At 37.9% G+C, this 7772-nt stretch overlaps 1 non-coding gene across 1 annotated transcript; it reads left to right on the top strand.

Moving 5' to 3' along the window:
* Positions 1–3780: 3780 nt before the first annotated feature.
* Positions 3781–3884, top strand: LOC112798780 (small nucleolar RNA R71). Its single transcript, XR_003200377.1, has one exon. It is a non-coding gene; the product is annotated as a small nucleolar RNA R71 (small nucleolar RNA).
* The last annotated feature ends 3888 nt before the right edge of the window (positions 3885–7772 follow it).

The following is a 7772-nucleotide window of genomic DNA, read 5'->3' as shown; positions in this document are numbered from 1 at the left end:
GATAGTGTTATGACTTTCCTAGTTAAGCATGTTGATTCTTGAACACAGCTACTTATGAGTCTTGGCCGTGGCCCTAAGCACTTTGTTTTCCAGTATTACCCGGATACACAAATGCCACAGACACATGACTGGGTGAACCTTTTCAGATTGTGACTCAGCTTTGCTAGAGTCCCCAGTTAGTGGTGTCCAGAGCTCTTAAGCACACTCTTTAGCCTTGGATCATGACTTTAACCATTCAGTCTCAAGCTTTTCACTTGGACCTTCATGACACAAGCACATGGTTAGGGACAACTTGATTTAGCCGCTTAGACCTGGATTTAATTTCCTTAGGCCCTCCTATCCATTGATGCTCAAAGCCTTGGATCCTTTTTACCCTTGCCTTTTGGTTTTAAGGGCTATTGGCTTTTTCTACTTGCTTTTTCTTTTTCTTTCTATTTTTTTTTCGCCATTTTTTTCTTTTTTTTTCACAAGCTTTTGCTTTTCACTGCTTTTTCTTGCTTCAAGAATCAATTTCATGATTTTTCAGTTCATCAATAACATTTCTCTTTGTTCATCATTCTTTCAAGAGCCAACAATTTTAACACTCATAAACAACAAGATCAAAATATGCACTGTTCAAGCATTCATTCAGAAAACAAAAATTATTGCCACCACATCAATATAATTAAATTAAATTCAATAATAATTTCGAAATTTATGTACTTCTTGTTCTTTTGAATTAAAACATTTTTCATTTAAGAGAAGTGAAGGACTAATGGATTTTATTCATAGCTTTAAGGCATGGTTACATACTAATGATCATGAAATAAAGACACAAAACATAGATAAACACAATATTAAAAACGAAAAACAGAAAGAAAATAAAGAACAAGGAATGAATCCACCTTTAGTGGCGTCGTCTTCTTGAAGGACCAATGATGTTCTTCAACTCTTCTATGTCCCTTCCTTGCCTTTGTTGCTCCTCCTCATTGCTCTTTGATCTTCTCTTATTTCTTGGAGAATGATGGAGTGCTCATGATGTTCCACCCTTAATTGCTTCCAATATTTGTGTGGAGGACAACTTATCCCCTGAGGTATCTCAGGGATCTCTTGATTTGCAGCCACATGTTCTAACCAACTGAGCTATTCCAGCTTATATATAAGTCTTTCCATCTCCCAAGACTCAGAGGTGGAAGCTTTTGTCTTTCCTTTGAGGTTTCTCTGGCCTTAGGTGCCATTAATGGTAATGGAAAAGCAAAAAGCTATGCTTTTACCACACCAAACTTAAAATATTGCTCGCCCTCGAGCAAGAAAAGAAAGAAGAGAAGAAGAAGAAGATGGAGGTGAGTGAGGGGAGATGGATTCGGCTATATGGGTGGGGTTGGGTGGGAAAGAGGAGGTTGATGTGAATGGTGAATGGGGTGATTGGGAAGAGGATTTGAGGTGATTGATGAAGAAGATTGGGAATTGTGACATGGGGAATTCAAATCACAAAAATAGGATTAGGAGGGAAGGTGGGAATATGGTAGGTGGGGATCCTGTGGGGTCACAGATCCTGAGGTGGGGATCCTGTGGGGTCCACAGATCCTGAGGTGAAAAGAAATACCATTCCTTCACCATATAGGCATGAAAAATGCCTTCATGCATCATTCTGGCGTTCAAACGCCCATTGGTGCATGTTCTGGGCGTTCAACGCCCATGTGATGCATGTTTCTGGCGTTGAACGCCAGTTTCATGCTTGTTCCTGGCGTTCAGCGCCAGTTTGTCCTCTCTGTGCACCATCCTGGCGTTTAACGCCAGGTTGTTGCTTGTTTTGGGCGTTCAGCACCAGAATGGTGCTCTGTTCTGGCGTTAAACGCCGGCCAGATGCACCTTCTGGGCGTTGAACGCCAGCCCGTGCTACCTCCAGGGTGAAAATTTTTTTTCTTCTGTTTTTGACACTGTTTTTAATTTTTTTGATTTTTTCGTGACTCCTCATGATCATGTACCTAATTAAACACAAAAATAACAAAGAAACAAATAAAATAAAATTAGATAAATAAAATTGGGTTGCCTCCCAACAAGCGCTTCTTTAATGTCAATAGCTTGACAGTGGCTCTCATGGAGCCGCAAGGTGATCAGGTCAATGTTGTATAGTTGCCAACACCAAGCTTAGAGTTTGGATATGGAGTTTGAACACCAAACTTAGAGTTTGGTTGTGGCCTCACAACACCAAACTTAGAGTTTGACTGTGTGAGCTCTTCTTGACTCTGAACTGTGAGAAGCTCTTCATGCTTACTCTCTTTTGTCACAGAGGGATGGCGATGTGCCTTAAACACAAGGTAGTCCCCATTTAATTGAAGGACTAACTCCCCTCTGTTGACATCTATCACAGCTCCTGCTGTGGCTAGGAAAGGTCTTCCTAGGATGATGCATTCATCATCTTCCTTCCTAGTGTCTAGGATTATGAAATCAGCAGGGATGTAAAGGCCTTCAACCTTTACTAGCACGTCCTCTACTATTCCATAAGCTTGTCTCATGGACTTGTCTGCCAATTGCAATGAGAACAAGGCAGGTTGTACCTCAATGATCCCCAGTTTCTCCATTACAGAGAGTGGCATAAGATTTATCCCTGATCCCAGATCACATAGAGCTTTTTCAAAGCTCATGGTGCCAATGGTACAAGGTATTAAGAACTTGCCAGGATCTTGTTTCTTTTGTGGTAGAGTTTTCTGAATCCAAGTATCTAGTTCACTAATGAGCAAGGGAGGTTCACTTTCCCAAGTCTCATTACCAAAAAACTTGTCATTCAGTTTCATGATAGCTCCTAAGTATTGAGCAACTTGCTCTCCAGTCACATCTTCATTCTCTTCAGAGGAAGAATAGTCTTCAGAGCTCATGAATGGCAGAAGGAGATTTAATGGAATCTCTATGGTCTCTATATGAGCCTCAGATTCCTCTGGATCCTTAATAGGAAACTCCTTCTTGCTTGAAGGACGCCCCAGGAGGTCTTCCTCACTAGAATTTTCGTCCTCCTCCTCCCCTATGCATTCGGCCACTTTGATTAAATCAATGGCCTTGCACTCTCCTTTTGGATTTTCTTCTGTATTGCTTGGGAGAGTACTGGGAGGAGTTTCAATAACTTTCTTACTCAGCTGGCCTACTTGTGCCTCCAGATTTCTGATGGAGGATCTTGTTTCATTCATGAAACTGAAAGTGGCCTTTGACAGATCAGAGACTATATTGGCTAAATTAGAAGTGTTTTGTTCAGAATTCTCTGTCTGTTGCTGAGAAGATGATGGATATGGCTTACTATTGTTCAACCTATTGCGTCCACCATTGTTAAAGCCTTGTTGAGGCTTTTGTTGATCCTTCCAAGAGAAATTTGGGTGATTTCTCCATGATGGGTTATAGGTGTTTCCATATGGTTCACCCATGTAATTAACCTCTGCCATGGCAGGGTTCTCAGGATCATAGGCTTCTTCAGAAGCTGCCTCTCTAGTACTGTTGGATGCATGTTGCAGTCCATTCAGATTTTGAGAGATTATGTTGACCTGTTGAGTCAACATTTTGTTCTGAGCCAATATGGCATTCAGAGCATCAATTTCAAGAACTCCTTTCTTTTTAGGTATCCCATTATTCACAGAATTCCTCTCAGAGGTATACATGAACTGGTTGTTTGCAACCATGTCAATGAGTTCTTGAGCCTCTTCAGGCGTTTTCTTCAGGTGAATAGATCCACCTGCAGAATGGTCCAATGACATTTTCGAAAATTCAGAGAGACCATAATAGAATATATCTAATAGGGTCCATTCTGAAAACATGTCAGATGGACATCTTTTGGTCAGCTGCTTATATCTCTCCCAAGCTTCATAGAGGGATTCACCATCTTTTTGTTTGAAGGTTTGAACATCCACTCTCAGCTTACTCAGCTTTTGAGGAGGAAAGAACTTATCTAAGAAAGCAGTGACCAGCTTATCCCAGGAGTCCAGGCTATCCTTAGGTTGTGAATCCAACCATATTCTAGCTCTGTCTCTTACAGCAAAAGGGAAAAGTATGAGTCTGTAGACTTCAGGATCCACTCCATTTGTCTTTACAGTCTCACAGATCTGCAAGAACTCAGTTAAAAACTGATAAGGATCTTCAGATGGAAGTCCATAAAACTTGCAGTTTTGTTGCATTAATGCAACTAGTTGAGGCTTAAGCTCAAAGTTATTGGCTCCAATGGCAGGAATGGAGATGCTTCTTCCATCAAACTTGGATGTTGGCTTTGTGAAGTCACCAAGCATTCTCCTTGCATTATTATTATTATTATTTTCGGCTGCCATCTCCTTCTCTTGTTCGAAAATTTCTGAAAGGTTATTTCTGGATTGTTGTAATTTAGCTTCTCTTAATTTTCTCTTCAGAGTCCTTTCAGGTTCTGGATCAACTTCAACAAGAGTGCCTTTTTCCCTGTTCCTGCTCATATGAAAGAGAAGAAAACAAGAAAAGAAAAAGGAATCCTCTATGTCACAGTATAGAGATTCCCTTATGTTAGTAGAAGAAGAAAGGGGTATAAGAAAGAAGAAGGATGGATTCGGATTTTTAGATGAGGAGAGGTGAAGAGAAGTGTTAGTAATTAATTAATTAAATAGAATAAGAGAAGAGAAGAGAAATTTCGAAAATAAATTTTGAAAAAGGGGTTAGTATTTTCGAAAATTAGAGAGGGAAAAGTAGTTAGGTGGTTTTGAAAAAGATAAGAAACAAACAAAAAGTTAGTTAGTTGATTGAAAAAGATTTGAAATCAAATTTTGAAAAAGATAAGAAGATAAGAAGTTAGATAAGATATTTTGAAATCAAATTTTGAAAAAGATAAAATTTTTGAAAAGATAAGATAAAAGATAAAAAGATAAGATAAAAATTTTAATAAAAAGATATTTTGAAAAATATTTAATTTTTAAAAAGACTCAACTAACAAGAAACTACAAGATAAGATTCTAGAACTTAAAGATTGAACCTTTCTTAACAAGAAAGTAACAAACTTCAAATTTTTGAACCAATCACATTAATTGTTAGCTAATTTTTGAAAATTTGATATAAAGATAAGAAAAAGATTTTGAAAATATTTTGAAAAAGATTTTTGAAATTTTCGAAATTTATAAAAAAAATGAAAAAGATATGATTTTTGAAAAAGATTTTGAAAAGATAAGATTTTTTAAAAATTGAAATTTTGACTTGACTTGTAAGAAACAACTAATTTTAAAAATTTTTGACCAAGTCAACCCAAAATTTCGAAAATTTGGAGGAAAATAAGGAAAAGATATATTTTTTTTTTGATTTTTTTGAATTTTTAATTATGAAAGAGAAAAACAACAAAAATATTCAATGCATGAAGTTTTTAGATCAAAACAATGAATGCATGCAAGAATGCTATGAATGTCAAGATGAACACCAAGAACACTTTGAAGATCATGATGAACATCAAGACATAATTTTGAAAAATTTTTGATGCAAAGAAAACATGCAGGACACCAAACTTAGAAATTTTTAATGCATGAAAAATATGAATGCAAAAATGCACATGAAAAACAAGAAAAGACACAAAACAAGAAATCATCAAGATCAAACAAGAAGACTTGTCAAGAACAACTTGAAGATCATGAAGAACACTTATGAATGCATGGAATTTTCGAAAAAATGCAAGAAAAATTTTAAAAGCATGCAGTTGACACCAAACTTAAAAATTAACACAAGACTCAAACAAGAAACACAAAATATTTTTGATTTTTATGATTTTATGATTTTTTTGAATTTTTATTATTTTTTCGAAAAATTCTTTTAGAAAAACGAAAATAAAAGAAAAATTTTGAAAAAGATTTTTGAAAAAAATTTTTTGAAAAGAAAATTACCTAATCTGAGCAACAAGATGAACCGTCAGTTGTCCATACTCGAACAATCCCCGGCAACGGCGCCAAAAACTTGGTGGACGAAATTGTGATCATCAATATTGGCTCTTTGGCATATACACAAAAACTATTGTGTCTCTTGGTTAAATTCACAACTCCGTTCAACTAACCAGCAAGTGTACTGGGTCGTCCAAGTAATAAACCTTACGTGAGTAAGGGTCGATCCCACAGAGATTGTTGGTATGAAGCAAGCTATAGTCACCTTGTAAATCTCAGTTAGGTAGATTAAAATAGTTTATGGGTTTAGAAAATAAAAATAAGAAAATAGAAATAATAAACGGATAGAAGACTTATGTAGATTCATTGGTGAGAATTTCAGATAAGCGAATGGAGATGCTGTATGGCTCAAGGACGCCTGCTCTCCTACTGCTTCTATTCAATCCTTCTTACTCCTTTCCATGGCAAGCTTTGTATAGGGGTTCACCATCAGCTGTGGCTACTTTCATCCTCTCGGGAAAATGATCCTATGCTGTTGTCAGTCGCACGGCTAATCGTCTGGAGGCATCACCCATGGTTGATGGCTACATCCCATCCTCGCAGTGAAAACTAATGCTCACGCACTCTGTCACAGTACGGCTAATCACCGGTTGGTTCCCGCTCCTACTGGAATAGAATCCCTTGATTCTTTTGCGTCTGTCACTAACGCCCAGCAGGTTACAAGTTTGAAGCACGTCACAGTCATTCATTACCGGAATCCTACTCGGAATACCACAGACAAGGTCAGACTTTCCGGATTCCCAGGATCCTACTCGGAATACCACAGACAAGGTTAGACTTTCCGGATCCTCATAAATGCCGCCATCTATCTAGCTTATACCACTAAGATTCTGTTGGGGAATCTAAGAGATACGCATTCAAGCTCTGTTGCATGTAGAACGGAAGTGGTTGTCAATCACGCGCGTCCATAAGTGAGAATGATAATGAGGGTAATCTGACTCATAACATTCATCATGTTCTTGGGTACGAATGAATATCTTGGAATAAGAATAAGAGAGATTTGAATAAAAGAAAATAGAACTTCATTAATACTTGAGGTACAGCAGAGCTCCACACCCTTAATCTATGGTGTGCAGAAACTCCACCGTTGAAAATACATAAGCAAAGGGTTCAGGCATGGCCGAATGGCCAGCCCTATCCATGATTAAGTGACCGAATGATAAAAGACTTAAAGTGGTCAAAAGATGTCTAATACAATAGATAAATGTTCTATTTATACTTAGACTAGCTCCTAGGGTATACATGAGTAAGTAATTGATGCATAAATCCACTTCCGGGGCCCACTTGGTGTATGCTTGGGCTGAGCTTGATTAATCCACAAGCTGAGGCATTTCCTGGAGTTGAACTCCGAGTTATGACGTGTTTTGGGCGTTCAACTCCGGATCATGACGTTTTTCTGGCGTTTAACTCCAGACAGCAGCGTGTACTTGGCGTTCAACGCCACGTTACGTCGTCAATTTCCGAATAAAGTATGGACTATTATATATTGCTGGAAAGCCCTGGATGTCTAATTTCCAACGCCGTTGAGAGTGCGCCAATTGGATTTCTGCAGCTCTAGAAAATCCATTTCGAGTGCAGGGAGGTCAGATTCCAACAGCATCAGCAGTCCTTTTGTCAGCCTTCTTCAGAGTTTTGCTCAAGTCCCTCAATTTCAGCCAGAATTTACCTGAAATCACAGAAAAACACACAAACTCATAGTAAAGTCCAGAAATGTGAATTTAACATAAAAACTAATGAAAACATCCCTAAAAGTAGTTTAAACTTACTAAAAACTATATAAAAACAATGCCAAAAAGCGTATAAATTATCCGCTCATCAATGACCATAGCTTGCTTTAAGCCGACAATCTCCGTGGGATCGACCCTTACTCAC

Source organism: Arachis hypogaea, chromosome 4 (assembly GCF_003086295.3).
Source record: "Arachis hypogaea cultivar Tifrunner chromosome 4, arahy.Tifrunner.gnm2.J5K5, whole genome shotgun sequence".
Classification (NCBI taxonomy): domain Eukaryota; kingdom Viridiplantae; phylum Streptophyta; class Magnoliopsida; order Fabales; family Fabaceae; genus Arachis; species Arachis hypogaea.
Note: the sequence above shows the minus strand (reverse complement) of the source record. Positions and strands in the feature narration are given on the sequence as shown.